The 18,397-nt window shown below is 42.9% G+C and overlaps 10 non-coding genes across 10 annotated transcripts; all 10 read left to right on the plus strand.

The window, feature by feature from the left end:
* Positions 1–190: 190 nt before the first annotated feature.
* On the plus strand, positions 191–269 carry LOC127676983 (small nucleolar RNA SNORD115). The gene has a single exon (XR_007976389.1). It is a non-coding gene; the product is annotated as a small nucleolar RNA SNORD115 (small nucleolar RNA).
* A 1,757-nt stretch (positions 270–2,026) lies between these two features.
* Positions 2,027–2,105, plus strand: LOC127676961 (small nucleolar RNA SNORD115). Its single transcript, XR_007976368.1, has one exon. It is a non-coding gene; the product is annotated as a small nucleolar RNA SNORD115 (small nucleolar RNA).
* A 1,694-nt stretch (positions 2,106–3,799) lies between these two features.
* On the plus strand, positions 3,800–3,878 carry LOC127676673 (small nucleolar RNA SNORD115). Its single transcript, XR_007976112.1, has one exon. It is a non-coding gene; the product is annotated as a small nucleolar RNA SNORD115 (small nucleolar RNA).
* Positions 3,879–5,624: 1,746 nt separating this feature from the next.
* LOC127676987 (small nucleolar RNA SNORD115) lies at positions 5,625–5,703 on the plus strand. Its single transcript, XR_007976393.1, has one exon. It is a non-coding gene; the product is annotated as a small nucleolar RNA SNORD115 (small nucleolar RNA).
* A 1,757-nt stretch (positions 5,704–7,460) lies between these two features.
* LOC127676910 (small nucleolar RNA SNORD115) lies at positions 7,461–7,539 on the plus strand. The gene has a single exon (XR_007976318.1). It is a non-coding gene; the product is annotated as a small nucleolar RNA SNORD115 (small nucleolar RNA).
* A 1,758-nt stretch (positions 7,540–9,297) lies between these two features.
* On the plus strand, positions 9,298–9,376 carry LOC127676885 (small nucleolar RNA SNORD115). Its single transcript, XR_007976295.1, has one exon. It is a non-coding gene; the product is annotated as a small nucleolar RNA SNORD115 (small nucleolar RNA).
* A 1,757-nt stretch (positions 9,377–11,133) lies between these two features.
* Positions 11,134–11,212, plus strand: LOC127676959 (small nucleolar RNA SNORD115). Its single transcript, XR_007976366.1, has one exon. It is a non-coding gene; the product is annotated as a small nucleolar RNA SNORD115 (small nucleolar RNA).
* A 1,759-nt stretch (positions 11,213–12,971) lies between these two features.
* Positions 12,972–13,050, plus strand: LOC127676893 (small nucleolar RNA SNORD115). The gene has a single exon (XR_007976302.1). It is a non-coding gene; the product is annotated as a small nucleolar RNA SNORD115 (small nucleolar RNA).
* Positions 13,051–15,435: 2,385 nt separating this feature from the next.
* Positions 15,436–15,514, plus strand: LOC127676886 (small nucleolar RNA SNORD115). Its single transcript, XR_007976296.1, has one exon. It is a non-coding gene; the product is annotated as a small nucleolar RNA SNORD115 (small nucleolar RNA).
* Positions 15,515–17,273: 1,759 nt separating this feature from the next.
* Positions 17,274–17,352, plus strand: LOC127676880 (small nucleolar RNA SNORD115). The gene has a single exon (XR_007976290.1). It is a non-coding gene; the product is annotated as a small nucleolar RNA SNORD115 (small nucleolar RNA).
* The last annotated feature ends 1,045 nt before the right edge of the window (positions 17,353–18,397 follow it).

The raw sequence follows: 18,397 nt of genomic DNA on the forward strand, positions 1-18,397 counted from the left end.
TCCTCCTCTAGAGAAATCATTCAATAAACTTTCCAGGCAGAGACCCCTTGCCTCCTTTGAAGAGCTTTCTAGCCTGCAAACTAACCCCCTTACCTATGACCATTCTCAATGCCGAGAAAGTGTTCGTTAGCCAGGTAAGGATCTGGATAGCAAATATAAAAGCACAAATAGCTACTGTCTCTCTAATCCTGGCTCTATGATGACAGCCCAATGTCATGAAGAGAAGTGATGACATAAAAATCATGCTCAATAGGATTACGCTGAGGCCCAACCAGGTTTACAGAGTTCAAAGCCGTGGTCCTCTTACTATTTGGGGATCACTTGGGGACCTTTCCTGAGGTCCTCAGAGGCGCTTTTCCTGTGTCTGATGGAAGCAAGCCTGGACACTCATGGTGAAGCTTTGTTGGCTACCAGTGCAGACCAACAAGCAACGAGTGTAGCATTCTATTTTTGTGCAAGTGTGCGAGGACAACACATTGCTGATTACCATTTCTTTCTACTCATTTTCAGTCATCTGCCATGACATCGTGGAAGCCAGAGAATCACCGATCACTGGTAAGTGGCAGTTTCCTGACTCATGGCTTCCCTTAGAAAAGGCATGTCGCTAAGAGCATGGACTCAAATTCTCACTCTTTCTCCAGTTTTACATTGTAGGGAAATTTTAAGCATGCCTAGAAAAGAGAGTTTAATTCTAAGTAAGGAAGACCCTGGACACAAAATGATTAAGAGAATTAAAATAATTTCTGAAAAACCCAATAACATTTCACACATCATCATGAGCTGTGTCTCATGTGTAGAGTAGTATGACACATACCCAAATTTGTAGTCTCCACCAATGTTTTCTAAATGGTGGCCAGGGATCATCAACCATATCCATGGCTTTGTTGAATTCTCTTTTCCCATGAGACTAGAGACACTGAGTACAAACCTTTGGCTTATTTTGAATGAGAGAGATGTAGTCCAGTCTGTGATCTACACTACTGCCAGTGTCCACATAAATTGCTCCCAATTGGCACACCTTTCAGCAATATAGGAATAACTATCAAGCAACAGGGAAGTTGCCTTTATTTAAAAGTTGCAGCTCACTTCCTTGCCTATGGTCCCTTTTCCAACCAGATTTCCTCCACAAACATCCTTTCTACTCTGACTACAGGTCAGTGTAGAATCACCCAGAAGCTTGAGCTAATTTTCTGAGGTGGTATCAGGGCAATCTGTGTGTTGTTGAACCTAATGCCACTGTGACGCATGGCAACATTGCTGGCAAGTTCCTTGCAACCTAGGGATCCTGTGTTAACTGACATGGAAATCCATTAAACATTATCACAAACGGACCTATTGCAGTCCAAATTCCCTGTCCCCTGGGAATCTGTAAATTCCATAATTTTAGTGAGAGCATTTCACAATAATTGCAAGGATGCAAGATAGACCTTGAGGGGGGAGAATATGATCCCGCAACCTTGGATATGGAATACACGTGTCGCTTTCTTTAGACTCGAGATCCTGTATTGACCTTTGGTATACCTATCCTTAGGATTCAGGGGCTTCAACCTGAGAGTTGTCCCCTACGCATAGTAACATGAAAGTGATACGTTGAGAGGAGATTGCTTCCACAAGAAGCAGTAAGTCTTCGTGTGAAATGAGTGGAACTCTGTGCCATTTTTCCTCATAAAGTGAAAGCCATGAAAATTTCTGGTACAGGCAGTGGTAGGAATCTTAGAGTCAGCTTCACGGGGGTGCCACTGTGAGGGTATTATTCATGTAGAGATTTCCTATATTTCTCTGAGGTTTAAGTTTCATGTATAACAGTGTCAACCAGCAGTTTGATAGCTTGCTCTTTCCTCCTTTAGAGAAATCATTCAACAAACTTTCCAGGCAGGGACCCCTTGCCACCTTTGAAGAACTTTCTAGCCTGCAAACATACCCACTTACCTATGACCATTCTCAACGCCGAGAAAGTGTTCCTTAGCCAGGTAAGGATGTGGATAGCAGATATAAAAGCACAAATAGCTACTGTCTCTCTACTTCTGGGTCTATGATGACAGTCCAATGTCATGAAGAGAGGTGATTACATAAAAATCATGCTCAATAGAATTACGCTGAGGCCCAACCAGGTTTACAGAGTTCAAAGCCGTGGTCCTCTTACTATTTGGGGATCACTTGGGGACCTTTCCTGAGGTCCTCAGAGGCACTTTTCCTGTTTCTGATGAAAGCAAACCTGGACACTCATGGTGAAGCTTGGTTGGATAGCAGTGCAGGCCAACAAGCAGCGAGTGTAGCATTCTATTTTTGTGCAAGTGTGTGGAGACAACACATTGCTGATGACCATTTCTTTCTACTCTTTGCAGTCATCTGCCATGCCTTCTTGGAAGCCAGAAAATCACAGATCACAGGTAAGTGGAAATTTCTTGACTCATTCCTTCCCTTAGAAAAGACATGTCCGTAAGAACATGGACTCAAATTCTCACTCATTCTCCAGTTTTACATTGTAGGAAAAATTTAAGCATGCATAGAAATGAGAGTTTAATTCTGAGTAAGGACCACCCTGGATACAAAATGATTAAGAGAAGTAAAATAATTTCTGAAAAACCCAATAATATTTCACACATAATCATGAGCTGTGTCTCATGTGTAGCGGAGGATGACACATACCCGAATTTGTAGTCTCCACCAATGTTTTCTATATGGTGGCCAGGAATCATCACCCATATCCATTGCTTTGTAGTATGAAAGAGATAGAGTCCAGTCTGTGATCTACACTACTGCTGGTGTCCACATGAATTGCTCCCAATTGGCACAACTTTCAGCAATATAGGAAAAACTATCACACAACAGGGAAGTTGCCATTATTTAAAAGTTGTAGCTTACTTCCTGACCTATGGTCCCTTTTCCTACCAAATTTCCTCCCCAAACATCCTTTCTACTCTGACTACAGGTAATCACCCAGAAGCTTGAGCTAATTTTCTAAGGTGGTATCAGGGCAATCTGTGTGTTGTTGAACCTAATGACACAGTGACTCATGACAACATTGCTGGCAAGCTCCTTGCAACCTTGGGAACCTGTGTTAACTGACATGGAAATCCATTAAACCTTATCTCAAATGGACCTATTGCAGTCCAAATTCCCTGTGCCCTGGGAATCTGTAAATTCCATAATTTTAGTGAGAGCATTTCCCAATGATTGCAAGTATGCAAGATAGACCTTGAGGTGGGAGGATATGATCCCGGAGCCTTGAATATAGAATACACGTGTCTCTTTCTTTAGACTCGAGATCCTATATTGACCTTTTGTAGACCTATCCTTAGGATTCAGGAACCTTCAACCTGAGAGTTGTCCCCTACCCATAGTTACATGTAAGTGATACGTTGTGAGGAGATTGCTTCCACAAGAAGCAGTAAGTATTCGTGTGAAATGAGTGGAACTGTGTGCCATTTTTACCGCATAAAATGAAAGCCATGAAAATTTGTGGTACAGGCAGTGGTAGGAATCTTAGAGTCAGATTCACGAGGGTGCCACTGTGAAGGTATTATTCATGTAGAGATTTCCTACAATTTCTCTGAGGTTTAAGTTTCATGTATAGGAGTGTCAACCAGGGGTTTGACAGCTTTCTCTTTCCTCCTATAGAGAAATAATTCAACAAACTTTCCAAGCAGGGACCCCTTGCCTCCTTTGAAGAGTTTCTACCCCGCAAACTTACCCACTTATCTGTAACCATTCTCAACGCCGAGAAAGTGTTCCTTAGCCAGGTAATGATGTGGATAGCAGATATAAAAGCACAAATAGATACTGTCTCTCCACTCCTGGGTCTATGATGAAAGCCCAATGTCATGAAGAGAGGTGATGACATAAAAATCATGCTCAATAGGATTACGCTGAGGCCCAACCAGGTTTACAGAGTTCAAAGCCGTGGTCCTCTTACTATTTGGGGATCACTTGGGGACCTTTCCTGAGGTCCTCAGAGGCGCTTTTCCTGTTACTGATGAAAGCAAACCTGGACACTCATGGTGAAGCTTGGTTGGCTAGCAGTGCAGGCCAACATGCACCAAGTGTAACATTGTATTTTTGTGCAAGTGTGCGAGGACAACATATTGCTGATGACCATTTCTTTCTACTCTTTTGCAGTCATCTGCCATGGCTTCTTGGATGCCAGAAAATCACAGATCACAGGTAAGTGGAAGTTTCCTGAGTTATGGCTTGCCTTAGAAAAGACATGTCCCTAAGAGCATGGACTCAAATTCTCACTCATTCTCCAGTTTTACATTGTAAGATAAAATTTAAGCATGCATAGAAAAGAGAGTTTAATTCTGAGTAAGGACCACCCTGGACAGAAAATGATTAAGAAAAGTAAAATAATTTCTGAAAAACCTAATAATATTTCACACATCAACATGAGCTGTGTCTTGGAGGATGACACATAACCAAATTTGTAGTCTCCACCAATGTTTTCTAAATGGTGGCTAGGAATCATCACCCATATGTATTGCTACGTAGAATTGTCTTTCCCAAGGCACTAGAAACAGTGAGTACAGAGCTTTGCCTTATTGTTGAATTAAAGAGATATAGTCCAGTCTGTGATCTACACTATTGCTGGAGTCCAAATGAATTGCTCCCAATTAGCACAACTTTCAGCAATATAGGACAAACTATCCCTCAACAGGGAAGTTGCCTTTATTTAAAAATTGTAGCTCAATTTCTCGCCTATGGTCCCTTTTCCTACCAGATTTCCTCCTCAAACATCCTTTCTACTCTGACTACAGGTCAGTGTAGAATCACCCAGAAGCTTGAGCTAATTTTCTGAGGTGGTATCAGGGCAATCTGTGTGTTGTTGAACCTAATGCCACTGTGACTCATGACAACTTTGCTGGCAAGTTCCTTGCAACCTTGGGAACCTGTGTTAACTGACATGGAAGTCCATTAAACCTTATCACAAACGGACTTATGGCAGTCCAAATTCCCTGTCCTCTGTGAATCTGTAAATTCCATAATTTTAGTGAGAGCATTTCCCAATGATTGCAAGTATGCAAGATAGATCTTGAGGGGGGAGGATATGGTCCCGGAACCTTGAATATGGAATACACGTGTCTCTTTCTTTAGACTCGAGATCCTATATTGACCTTTAGTGCACCTATCCTTAGGATTCAGGGGCTTCAACCTGAGAGTTGTCCCCTACGCATAGTTACATGAAAGTGACACGTTGTGAGGATATTGCTTCCACAAGAAGCAGTAAGTCTTCGTGTGAAATGACTGGAACACTGTGCCATTTTTACCTCATAAAGTGAAAGCCATGGAAATTTGTGGTACAGGCAGTGGTAGGAATATTAGAGTGAGCTTCACGGGGTGCACCTGTGAAGGTATTCATGTAGAGATTTCCTACAATTTCTCTGAGGTTTAAGTTTCATGTATAGGACTGTCATCCAGGGGTTTGACAGCTTGATCTTTCCTCCTCTACAGAAATCATTCAACAAACTTTCCAGGCAGGGACCCCTTGCCTCCGTTGTAGAGCTTTCTACCCAGCAAATTACCCACTTACCTGTGACCATTCTCAATGCCAAGAAAGTGTTCCTTAGCCAGATAAGGAAGTGGATAGCAGATATAAAGGAACAAATAGCTACTGTCTCTCTAATCCTGGGTCTATGATGACAGCCCAATGTAATGAAGAGAGGTAATGCAATAAAAAACATGCTCAATAGGATTACACAGAGGCCCAACCAGGTTTACAGAGTTCAAAGCCGAGGTCTCTTACTATTTGGGGATCACTTGGGGACCTTTCCTGAGTTCCTCAGAGGCACTTTTCCTGTTTCTGATGAAAGCAAACCTGGACACTCATGGTGAAGCTTGGTTGGATAGCAGTGCAGGCCAACAAGCACCGAGTGTAACATTCTATTTTTGTGCAAGTGTGCGAGGACTACACATTGCTGATGACCATTTCTTTCTACTCTTTTGCAATCATCTGCCATGCCTTCTTGGAAGCCAGAGAATCACAGATCACAGGTAAGTGGAAGTTTCCTGACTCGTGGCTTCCCTTAGAAAAGACATGTCCCTAAGAGCATGGACTCAAATTCTCACTCATTCTCCAGTTTTACATTGTAGGAAAATTTAAGCATGCATAGAAAAGAGAGTTTAATTCTGAGTAAGGACCAACCTGGACACAAAATGATTAAGAGAAGTAAAATAACTTCTGAAAAACCCAATAACATTTCACACATCATCATGAGCTGTGTCTCATGTGTAGGGGAGGATGACACATACCCAACTTTGTAGTCTCGACAAATGTTTTCTATATGGTGGCCAGGGATCATCACCCATAATCATGGCTTTGTAGAATTCCCTTTTCCCATGACACTAGAGACACTGAGTACAAAGCTTTGCCTTATTTTTGAATGAGAGAGATGTTTTCCAGTCTGTGATCTACACTACTGCTGGTGTCAACATGAATTGCTCCCAATTGGCACACCTTCCAGCAATATAGGAAAAACTATCACGCAACAGGGAAGTTGCCTTTATTTAAAAGTTGTAGCTCACTTCCTCGCCTATGGTCCCTTTTCCTACCAGATTTCCTCCCCAAACGTGCTTTCTACTCTGACTACAGGTCAGTGTAGAATCACCCAGAAGCTTGAGCTAATTTTCTGAGGTGGTATCAGGGCAATCTGTGTGTTGTTGAACCTAATGCCACTGTGACTCATGACAACATTGCTGGCAAGTACCTTGCAACCTTGGGAACCTGTGTTAACTGGCATGGAAATCCATTGAACCTTATAACAAACGGACCTATTGCAGTCCAAATTCCCTGTTCCCTGGGAATCTGTAAATTCCATAATTTTAGTGAGAGTATTTCCCAATGATTGCAAGTATGCAAGATAGACCTTGAGGCGGGAGGATATGATCCCGGAACCTTGAATATGGAATACACGTGTCTCTTTCTTTAGACTCGAGATCCTGTATTGACCTTTTGTAGACCTATCCTTAGGATTCAGGGGCTTCAACCTGAGAGTTGGCCCCTACGCATAGTAACATGAAAGTGATACGTTGTGAGGAGATTGCTTCCACAAGAAGCAGTAAATCTTCGTGTGAAATGAGTGGAACTCTGTGACATTTTTACCTCATAACTGAAAGGCATGAAAATTTGTGGTACAGGCAGTGGTAGAAATCTTAGAGTCAGCTTCACGGGGGTGCCATTGTGAAGGTATTATTCATGTAGAGATTTCCTACAATTTCTCTGAGGTTTAAGTTTCATGTATAGGAGTGTCAACCAGGCGTTTGACAGCTTGCTCTTTCCTCCTCTAGAGAAATCATTCAACAAACTTTCCAGGCAGGGACCCCTTACCTCCTTTGAAGAGCTTTCTACCCTGCAAACTTACCCACTTACCTGTGACCATTCTCAACGCCGAGAAAGTGTTCCTTAGCCAGGTAAGGATGTGGATAGCAGATATAAAAGCACAAATAGCTACTGTCTCTCTACTCCTGGGTCTATGATGACAGCCCAATGTCATGAAGAGAGGTGATGACATAAAAATCATGCTCAATAGGATTACACTGAGGCCCAACCAGGTTTACAGAGTTCAAAGCCGTGGTCCTCTTACTATTTGGGCATCAATTGGAGACCTTTCCTGAGGTCCTCAGAGGCGCTTTTGCTGTTTCTGATGAAAGCAAACCTGGACACTCATGGTCAAGCTTAGTTGGATAGCAGAGCAGGCCAATAAGCACCGAGTGTAGCATTCTATTTTTGTGCAAGTGTGCAAGGAGAACACATTGCTGATGACCATTTCTTTCTACTCTTTTTCAGTCATCTGCCATGCCTTCTTGGAAGCTAGAGAATCACAGACCACAGGTAAATGGAAGTTTCCCGACTCATGGCTTCCCTTAGAAAAGACATGTCCCTAAGAGCATGGACTCAAATTCTCACTCATTCTCCAGTTTTACATTTTAGGGAAAATTTAAGCATGCATAGAAAATAGAGTTTAATTCTGAGTAAGGACCACCCTGGACACAAAATGATTAAGAGAATTAAAATAATTTCTGAAAAACCCAATAACATTTCACACATCATCATGAGCTGTGTCTCATGTGTAGAGGAGGAAGACACATACCCAAATTTGTAGTCTCCACCTATGTATTCTATATGGTGGCCAGGGATCATCACCCATATCCATAGCTTTGTAGATTTCTCTTTTCCCATGACACTAGAGACACTGAGTACAAAGCTTTGCCTTATTTTGAATGAGAGAGATGTAGTCCAGTCTGTGATCTACACTACTGCCAGTGTCCACATGTATTGTTTCCAATTGGCACACCTTTCAGCAATATAGAAAAAACTATCACGCAACAGGGAAGTTGCCTTTATTTAAAAGTTGTAGCTCACTTCCTCGCCTATGGTCCCTTTTCCTACCAAATTTCCTCCCCAAACATCCTTTCTACTCAGACTACAGGTCAGTGTAGAATCACCCAAAAGCTTGAGCTGATTTTCTGAGGTGGTTTCAGGGTAATCTGTGTGTTGTTGAACCTAATGCCACTGTGCCTCATGAAAACATTGCTGGCAAGTTCCTTGAAACCTTGGGAAGCTGTGTTAACTGACATGGAAATCCGTTAAAGCTTATCACAAACAAACCAATGCAGTCCAAATTCCCTGTCCCCTGGGAATCTGTAAATTCTATAATTTTAGTGAGAGCATCTCCCAATGATTGCAAGTATGCAAGTTAGTCCTTGAGGTGGGAGGATATGATCCCGGAACCTTGAAAATGGAATACACGTGCCTCTTCCTTTAGACTTGAGATCCTGTATTGACCTTTTGTAGACCTATCCTTAGGATTCAGGAAGCTCAACCTGAGAGTTGTCCCCTACCCATAGTTACAGGAAAGTAATATGTTGTGAGGAGATTTCTTACACAAGAAGCAGGAAGTCTTCGTGTGAAATGAGTGGAACTCTGTGCCATTTTTACCTCATAAAGTGAAAGCCATGAAAATTGGTGGTACAGGCAGTGGTAGGAATCTTAGAGTCAGCTTCCCATTGGTGCCACTGTGAAGGTATTATTCACATAGAGATTTACTACAATTTCTCTGAGGTTTAAGTTTCACGTATAGGAGTGTCAACCAGGGGTTTGACAGCTTGCTCTTTCCTCCTCTAGAGAAATCGTTCAACAAACTTTCCAGGCAGGGACCCCTTGCCTCCTTTGAAGAGCTTTCTACCCTGCAAACTTACCCACTTACCTGTGACCATTCTCAATGCCGAGAAAGTGTTCCTTAGCCAGGTAAGGATGTAGAGAGCAGATATAAAAGCACAAATAGCTACTGTCTCTCTACTCCCGGGTCTATGATGACAGCCGAATGTCATGAAGAGAGGTGATGACATAAAAATCATGCTCAATAGGATTACGCTGAGGCCCAACCAGGTGTACAGAGTTCAAAGCCGTGGTCCTCTTACTATTTGGGGATCACTTGGGGACCTTTCCTGAGGTCCACAGAGGCGCTTTTCCTGTGTCTGAGAAAGCAAACCTGGACACTCATGGTGAAGCTTGGTTGCCTAGCAGTGCAGGCCAACAATCACTGAGTGTAGCATTCTATTTTTGTGCAAGCGTGCGAGGACAACACATTGCTGATGACCATTTCTTTCTACTCTTTTGCAGTCATCTGCCATGCCTTCTTGGAAGCCAGAGAATCACAGATCACAGGTAAGTGGAAGTTTCCTGACTCGTGGTTTCCCTTAGAAAAGACATGTCCCTAAGAGCATGCACTCAAATTCTCACTCATTCTCCAGGTTTACATTGTAGGGAAAATTTAAGCATGCATAGAAAAGAGAGTTTAATTCTGAGTAAGGACCACCCTGGACACAAAATGATTAAAAGAATTAATATAATTTCTGAAAAACTCAATAACATTTCACACATCATCGTGAGCTGTGTCTCATGTGTAGAGGAGAATGACACATACCCAAATTTGTAGTCTCCAACAATATTTTCTAAATGGTGGCCAGGGATCATCACCCATATCCATGGCTTTGTAGAATTCTCTTTCCCGTTACACTACAGACACTGAGTACAAAGCTTTGCCTTATTTTGAATGAGAGAGATGTAGTCCAGTCTGTGATCTACACTACTGCCAGTGTCCACATGAACTGCATCCAATTGGCACACCTTTCAGCAATACAGGAATAACTATCTCGCAACAGGAAGTTGCCTTTATTTAAAAGTTGTAGTTCACTTCCTCGCCTATGGTCCCTTTTCCTACCAGATTTCCTCCCCAAACATCCTTTCTACTCTGACTACAGGTCAGTGTAGAATAACCCAGAAGCTTGAGCTGATTTTTTGAGGTGGTTTCAGGGCAATCTGTGTGTTGCTGAATCTAATGACACTGTGACTCATGACAACATTGCTGGCAAGTTCGTTGCATCTTTGGGAACCTGTGTTAACTGACATGGAAATCCATTAAACCTTATCACAAAGGGACCTATTGCAGTTCAAATTCCCTGTTCCCTGGGAATCTGTAAATTCCATAATTTTAGTGAGAGCATTTCCCAATGACTGCAAGTATGCAAGATAGACCTTGAGGTGGGAGGATATGATACTGGAACATTGAATATGGAATACACGTGTCTCTTCCTTTAGACTCGAGATCCTGTATTGACCTTTTGTAGACCTATCCTTAGGATTCAGGAAGCTCAACCTGAGAGTTGTCTCCTACCCATAGTGACATGAAAGTGATATGTTGTGAGGAGATTTCTTACACAAGAAGCAGGAAGTCTTCGTGTGAAATGAGTGGAACTCTGTGCCATTTTTACCTCATTAAAGTGAAAGCCATGAAAATTTGTGGTACAGGCAGTGGTAGGAATCTTAGAGTCAGCTTCACGAGGGTGCCACTGTGAAGGTATTATTCATGTAGAGATTTCCTACAATTTCTCTGAGGTTTAAGTTTCATGTATAGGAGTGTCAACCAGGGGTTTGACAGCTTGCTCTTTCCTCTTCTAGAGAAATCATTCAACAAACTTTCCAGGCAGGGACCCCTTGCCTCCTTTGAAGAGCTTTCTACCCTGCAAACTTACCCACTTACCTGTGACCATTCTCAACGCCGAGAAAGTGTTCCTTAGCCAGGTAAGGATGTGGAGTGTAGATATAAAAGCACAAATAGCTACTGTCTCTCTACTCCTGGGTCTATGATGACAGCCCAATGTCATGAAGAGAAATGATGACATAAAAATCATGCTCAATAGGATTATGCTGAGGCCCAACCAGGTTTACAGAGTTCAAAGCCATGGTCCTCTTACTATTTGGGGATCACTTGGGGACCTTTCCTGAGGTCCTCAGAGGCGCTTTTCCTGTTTCTGATGAAATCAAACCTGGACACTCATGGTGAAGCTTGGTTGGATAGCAGTGCAGGCCAACAAGCACCGAGTGTAGCATTCTATTTTTGTGCAAGTGTGTGAGGACAACACATTGCTGATGACCATTTCTTTCTACTCTTTGCAGTCATCTGCCATGCCTTCTTGGAAGCCAGAAAATCACAGATCACAGATAAGTGGAAATTTCTTGACTCATTCCTTCCCTTAGAAAAGACATGTCCGTAAGAACATGGACTCAAATTCTCACTCATTCTCCAGGTTTACATTGTAGGAAAAATTTAAGCATGCATAGAAAAGAGGGTTTAATTCTGAGTAAGGACCATCCTGGACACAAAATGATTAAGAGAAGTAAAATAATTTCTGAAAAACCCAATAATATTTCACACATAATCATGAGCTGTGTCTCATGTGTAGCGGAGGATGACACATAACGAAATTTGTAGTCTCCACCAATGTTTTCTATATGGTGGCCAGGAATCATCACCCATATCCATTGCTTTGTAGAATTCTCTTTTCCGATGACACTAGAGACACTGAGTACAGAGCTTTGCCTTATTGTTGAATGAAAGAGATATAGTCCAGTCTGTGGTATACACTACTGCTGGTGTCCACATGAATTGTTCCCAATTGGCACACCTTTCAGCAATAAAGGAAAAACTATCACGCAACAGGGAAGTTGCCTTTATTTAAAAGTTGTAGCTCACTTCCTCGCCTATGGTCCCTTTCCCTACCAAATTTCCTGCCCAAACATCCTTTCTACTCTGACTACAGGTCAGTGCAGAATCACTCAGAAGCTTGAGCTAATTTTCTGAGGTGGTATCAGGGCATCTGTGTGTTGTTGAACCTAATGCCACTGTGACTCATGACAACATTGCTGGCAAGTACCTTGCAACCTTGGGAACCTGTGTTAACTGACATGGAAATCCATTAAACCTTATCACAAACGGTCCTATTGCAGTTCAAATTCCCTGTCCCCTGGGAATCTGTAAATTCCATAATTTTAGTGAGAGCATTTCCCTATGATTGCAAGTATGCAAGGTAGACCTTGAGGTGGGAGGATATAATCCCGGAACCTTGAATATGGAATACACGTGTTTCTTCCTTTAGACTCGAGATCCTGTTTTGACCTTTTGTAGATATATCCTTAGGATTCAGGAAGCTAAACCTGAGAGTTGTCGCCTAACCATAGTTACATGAAAGTGCTATGTTGTGAAGAGATTTCTTACACAAGAAGCAGTAAGTCTTTGTGTAAAATGAGTGGAAATCTGTGCCATTTTTACCTCATTAAAGTGAAAGCCATGAAAATTTGTGGTACAGGCAGTGGTAGGAATCTTAGAGTCAGCTTCAAGGGGGTGCCACTTTGAATGTATTATTCACGTAGAGATTTACAACGATTTCTCTGAGGTTTAAGTTTCACGTATAGGAGTGTCAACAAGGGGTTTGACAGCTTGCTCTTTCCTTTTCTAGAGAAATCATTCAAAAAACTTTCCAGGCAGGGACCCCTTGCCTCCTTTGAAGAGCTTTCTACCCTGCAAACTTACCCACTTAACTGTGACCATTCTCAACGCCGAGAAAGTGTTCCTTAGCCAGGTAAGGATGTGGATAGCAGATATAAAAGCACAAATAGCTACTGTCTCTCTACTCCTGGGTCTATGATGACAGCTCAATGTCATGAAGAGAGGTGATGACATAAAAATCATGCTCAATAGGATTACGCTGAGGCCCAACCAGGTTTACAAGTTCAAAGCCGTGGTCCTCTTACTATTTGGGGATCACTTGGGGGACTCTCCTGAGGTCCTCAGAGGCACTTTTCCTGTTTCTGATGAAAGCAAAACTGGACACTCATGGTGAAGCGTGGAAGGCTAGCAGTGCAGGCCAACAAGCACCGAGTGTAGCATTCTATTTTTGTGCAAGTGTGCTAGGACACACATTGCTGATGACGATTTCTTTCTACTCTTTTGCAGTCATCTGCCATGCCTTCTTGGAAGCAAGAAAATCATCGATCACAGGTAAGTGGAAGTTTCCTGACTCATGGCTTCCCTTAGAAAAGATATGTCCCTAAGAGTATGGACTCAAATTCTCACTCATTCTCCAGTTTTACATCATAGGGAAAATTTAATCATGCATGGAAAAGAGAGTTTAATTCTGAGTAAGGACCACCCTCAACCCAAAATGATTAAGAGAATTAAAATAATATCTGAAAAAACCAATAACATTTCACACATCATCATGAGCTGTGTCTCATGTGTAGATGACACATACGCAAATTTGAAGTCTCCACCAATGTTTTCTAAATGGTGGCCAGGGATCACCACCCATATCCATGCTTTGTAGAATTCTCTTTTCCCATGACACTAGAGACACTGAGTACAAAGCTTTGCCTTATTTTGAATGGAAGAGATGTAGTCCAGTCTGTGATCTACACTACTGCCAGTGTCCAAATGAATTGCTCCCAGTTGGCTCATCTTTCAGCAATATAGGAAAAACTATCATGCAACAGGGAAGTTGCCTTTATTTAAAAGTTGTAGCTCACTTCGTCGCCTATAAACCATTTTCCTACCAAATTTCCTGCCCAAACATCCTTTCTACTCTGACTACAGGTCAGTGTAGAATCACCCAGGAGCTTGAGCTGATTTTCTGAGGTGGTTTCAGGGCAATCTGTGTGTTGTTGATCCTAATGCCACTGTGACTCATGACAACATTGCTGGCAAGTTCCTTGCAACGTTGGGAAACTGTGTTAACTGACATGGAAATCCATTAAACCTTATCACAAATGGACCTATTGCAGTCCAAATTCCCTGTCCCCTGTGAATCTGTTAAGTCCATAATTTTAGTGAGAGCATTTACAAATGATTGGAAGTATGCAAGATAGACCTTGAGGGGGGAGGATATGATCCCGGGACCTTGAATATGGAATACACGTGTCTCTTTCTTTAGACTCGAGATCCTGTAATGACCTTTTGTAGAACTATCCTTAGGATTCAGGGGCTTCAACCTGAGAGTTGTCCCCTACCCATAGTAACATGAAAGTGATAAGTTGTGAGGAGATTGCTTCCACAAGAAGGAGTAAGTCTTCGTGTGAAATGAGTGGAAAAATTTAAGCATGCATAGAAAACAGAGTTTAATTCTGAGTAAGGACCACCCTGGACACAAAATGATTAAGCTCACTTCCTCGCCTATGGTCCCTTTCCCTACCAAATTTCCTGCCCAAACATCCTTTCTACTCTGACTACAGGTCAGTGTAGAATCACTCAGAAGCTTGAGCTAATTTTCTGAGGTGGTATCAGGGCATCTGTGTGTTGTTGAACCTAATGCCACTGTGACTCATGACAACATTGCTGGCAAGTTCCTTGCAACCTTGGGAACCTGTGTTAACTGACATGGAAATCCATTAACCCTTATCACCAACGGTCCTATTGCAGTTCAAATTCCCTGTCCCCTGGGAATCTGTAAATTCCATAATTTTAGTGAGAGCATTTCCCAATGATTGCAAGTATGCAAGATAGACCTTGAGGTGGGAGGATATAATCCCGGAACTTTGAATATGGAATACACGTGTCTCTTCCTTTAGACTCGAGATCCTGTATTGACCTTTTGTAGATGTATCCTTAGGATTCAGGAAGCTAAACCTGAGAGTTGTCCCCTACCCATAGTTACATGAAAGTGATATGTTGTGAGGAGATTTCTTACACAAGAAGCAGTAAGTCTTTGTGTAAAATGAGTGGAACTCTGTGCCATTTTTACCTCATTAAAGTGAAAGCCATGAAAATTTGTGGTACAGGCAGTGGAAGGAATCTTAGAGTCAGCTTCAAGGGGGTGCCACTGTGAATGTATTATTCATGTAGAGATTTCCTACAATTTCTCTGAGGTTTAAGTTTCACGTATAGGAGTGTCAACCAGGGGTTTGACAGCTTGCTCTTTCCTTTTCTAGAGAAATCATTCAAAAAATTTTCCAAGCAGGGAACCCTTGCCTCCTTTGAAGAGCTTTCTACCCTGCAAACTTACCCACTTGACTGTCAACATTCTCAACGCCAAGAAAGTGTTCCTTAGCCAGGTAAGGATGTGGAGAGTAGATATAAAAGCACAAATAGCTACTGTCTCTCTACTCCTGGGTCTATGATGACAGCCGAATGTCATGAAGAGAGGTGATGACATAAAAATCATGCTCAATAGGATTACGCTGAGGCCCAACCAGGTTTACAGAGTTCAAAGCCGTGGTCCTCTTACTGTTTGGGGATCACTTGGGGACCTTTCCTGAGGTCCTCAGAGGTGCTTTTCCTGTTTCTGATGAGAGCAAACCTGGACACTCATGGTGAAGCTTGGTTGGATAGCAGTGCAGGCCAACAAGCACCGAGTGTAGCATTCTATTTTTGTGCAATTGTGCGAGGACAACACATTGCTGATGACCATTTCTTTCTACTCTTTTGCAGTCTTCTGCCATGCCTTCTTGGAAGCCAGAGAATCACAGATCACAGGTAAGTGGAAGTTTCCTGACTCATGGCTTCCCTTAGAAAAGACATTTCCCTAAGAGCATGGACTCAAATTCTCACTCATTCTCCGGGTTTACATTGTAGGGAAAATTTAAGCATGCATAGAAAAGAGAGTTTAATTCTGAGTAAGGACCACCCTGGACACAAAATGATTAAGAGAATTAAAATAATTTCTGAAAAACTCAATAACATTTCACACATCATTGTGAGCTGTGTCTCATGTGTAGAGGAGGATGACACATACCCAAATTTGTAGTCTCCAACAATGTTTTCTAAATGGTGGCCAGGGATCATCACCCATATCCATGGGTTTGTAGAATTCTCTTTTCCCGTGACACTAGAGACACTGAGTACAAAGCTTTGCCTTATTTTGAATGAGAGAGATGTAGTCCAGTCTGTGATCTACACTACTGCCAGTGTCCACATGAACTGCATCCAATTGGCACACCTTTCAGCAATACAGGAATAACTATCACGCAACAGGGAAGTTGCCTTTATTTAAAAGTTGTAGCTCACTTCCTCGCCTATGGTCCCTTTCCCTATCAAATTTCCTGCCCAAACATCCTTTATACTCTGACTACAGGTCAGTGTAGAATCACTCAGAAGCTTGAGCTAATTTTCTGAGGTGGTATCAGGGCATCTGTGTGTTGTTGAACCTAATGCCACTGTGACTCATGACAACATTGCTGGCAAGTTCCTTGCAACCTTGGGAACCTGTGTTAACTCACATGGAAATCCATTAAACCTTATCACAAACGGTCCTATTGCAGTTCAAATTCCCTGTCCCCTGGGAATCTGTAAATTCCATAATTTTAGTGAGAGCATTTCCCAATGACTGCAAGTATGCAAGATAGACCTTGAGGTGGGAGGATATGATCCCGGAACCTTGAATATGGAATACATGTGTCTCTTCCTTTAGACTCGAGATCCTGTATTGACCTTTTGTAGACGTATCCTTAGGATTCAGGAAGCTAAACCTGAGAGTTGTCCCCTACCCATAGTTACATGAAAGTGATATGTTGTGAGGAGATTTCTTACACAAGAAGCAGTAAGTCTTTGTGTAAAATGAGTGGAACTCTGTGCCATTTGTACCTCATTAAAGTGAAAGCCATGAAAATTTGTGGTACAGGCAGTGGTAGGAATCTTAGAGTCAGCTTCAAGGGGGTGCCACTGTGAATGTATTATTCACGTAGAGATTTACAACAATTTCTCTGAGGTTTAAGTTTCACGTATAGGAGTGTCAACCAGGGGTTTGACAGCTTGCTCTTTCCTTTTCTAGAGAAATCATTCAAAAAACTTTCCAGGCAGGGACCCCTTGCCTCCTTTGAAGAGCTTTCTACCCTGCAAACTTACCCACTTGCCTGTCACCATTCTCAACGCCAAGAAAGTGTTCTTTAGCCAGGTAAGGATGTGGAGAGTAGATATAAAAGCACAAATAGCTACTGTCTCTCTACTCCTGGGTCTATGATGACAGCCCAATGTCATGAAGAGAGGTGATGACATAAAAATCATGCTCAATAGGATTACGCTGAGGCCCAACCAGGTTTACAGAGTTCAAAGCCGTGGTCCTCTTACTGTTTGGGGATCATTTGGGGACCTTTCCTGAGGTCCTCAGAGGCGCTTTTCCTGTTTCTGATGAGAGCAAACCTGGACACTCATGGTGAAGCTTGGTTGGATAGCAGTGCAGGCCAACAAGCACCGAGTGTAGCATTCTATTTTTGTGCAATTGTGCGAGGACAACACATTGCTGATGACCATTTCTTTCTACTCTTTTGCAGTCTTCTGCCATGCCTTCTTGGAAGCCAGAGAATCACAGATCACAGGTAAGTGGAAGTTTCCTGACTCATGGCTTCCCTTAGAAAAGACATGTCCGTAAGAGCATGGACTCAAATTCTCACTCATTCTCCAGGCTTACATTGTAGGGAAAATTTAAGCATGCATAGAAAAGAGAGTTTAATTCTGAGTAAGGACCACCCTGGACACAAAATGATTAAGAGAATTAAAATAGGGCAGCGGCGGTAGCAGTGGCTGCTCCAGCTGAAGGGCCATCAGCGGTGGAACCAAGGAGACACAGGGTCCAGTTAGGCCCTGCGCCCACGACCACTGACCTTCGCTGACCAGCCAGGCGGCAAGCAGCTGCGGTTCTGCGGAGCCTTTCGCTGCAAGGAAGCCACTTCAGAACTCGGCTTCCCGCCAGTCAGGAGAGACTCACCTCCATCTTGATCCCGGGCTCCAGAGATCGGTCAGACTGAGGTACACAAACATAATCCTAGGCCCAACCCCGCAGGGGTCTGAGCCAGAAGGGCGTTGGCCTGCACCCAGGCCCTGGGCTGTTCGAGTGGCCATCGGGGCGCCAACCCAGCCAGGAGTTTTTTTTTGCCCTGGCTGGCGCACGCGCCGCCATTTTGCCTACAGGAGCCAGAGTGCTCGGGAGGGCAGAGACTGCTAACAAGCGTAGCCTGAGGCTAACAAAACGGGGGTCTAGGCCCCAAAAGGCACAGGACTGACCCCAAGAACTGGGCGGCTTGGTGGGCCATCTGTGTGTCAACCCGCCCAGGAGGTTATTAGCACAACAGACTCTC

This window comes from Apodemus sylvaticus, chromosome 1 (genome assembly GCF_947179515.1).
Source record: "Apodemus sylvaticus chromosome 1, mApoSyl1.1, whole genome shotgun sequence".
Taxonomy (NCBI): domain Eukaryota; kingdom Metazoa; phylum Chordata; class Mammalia; order Rodentia; family Muridae; genus Apodemus; species Apodemus sylvaticus.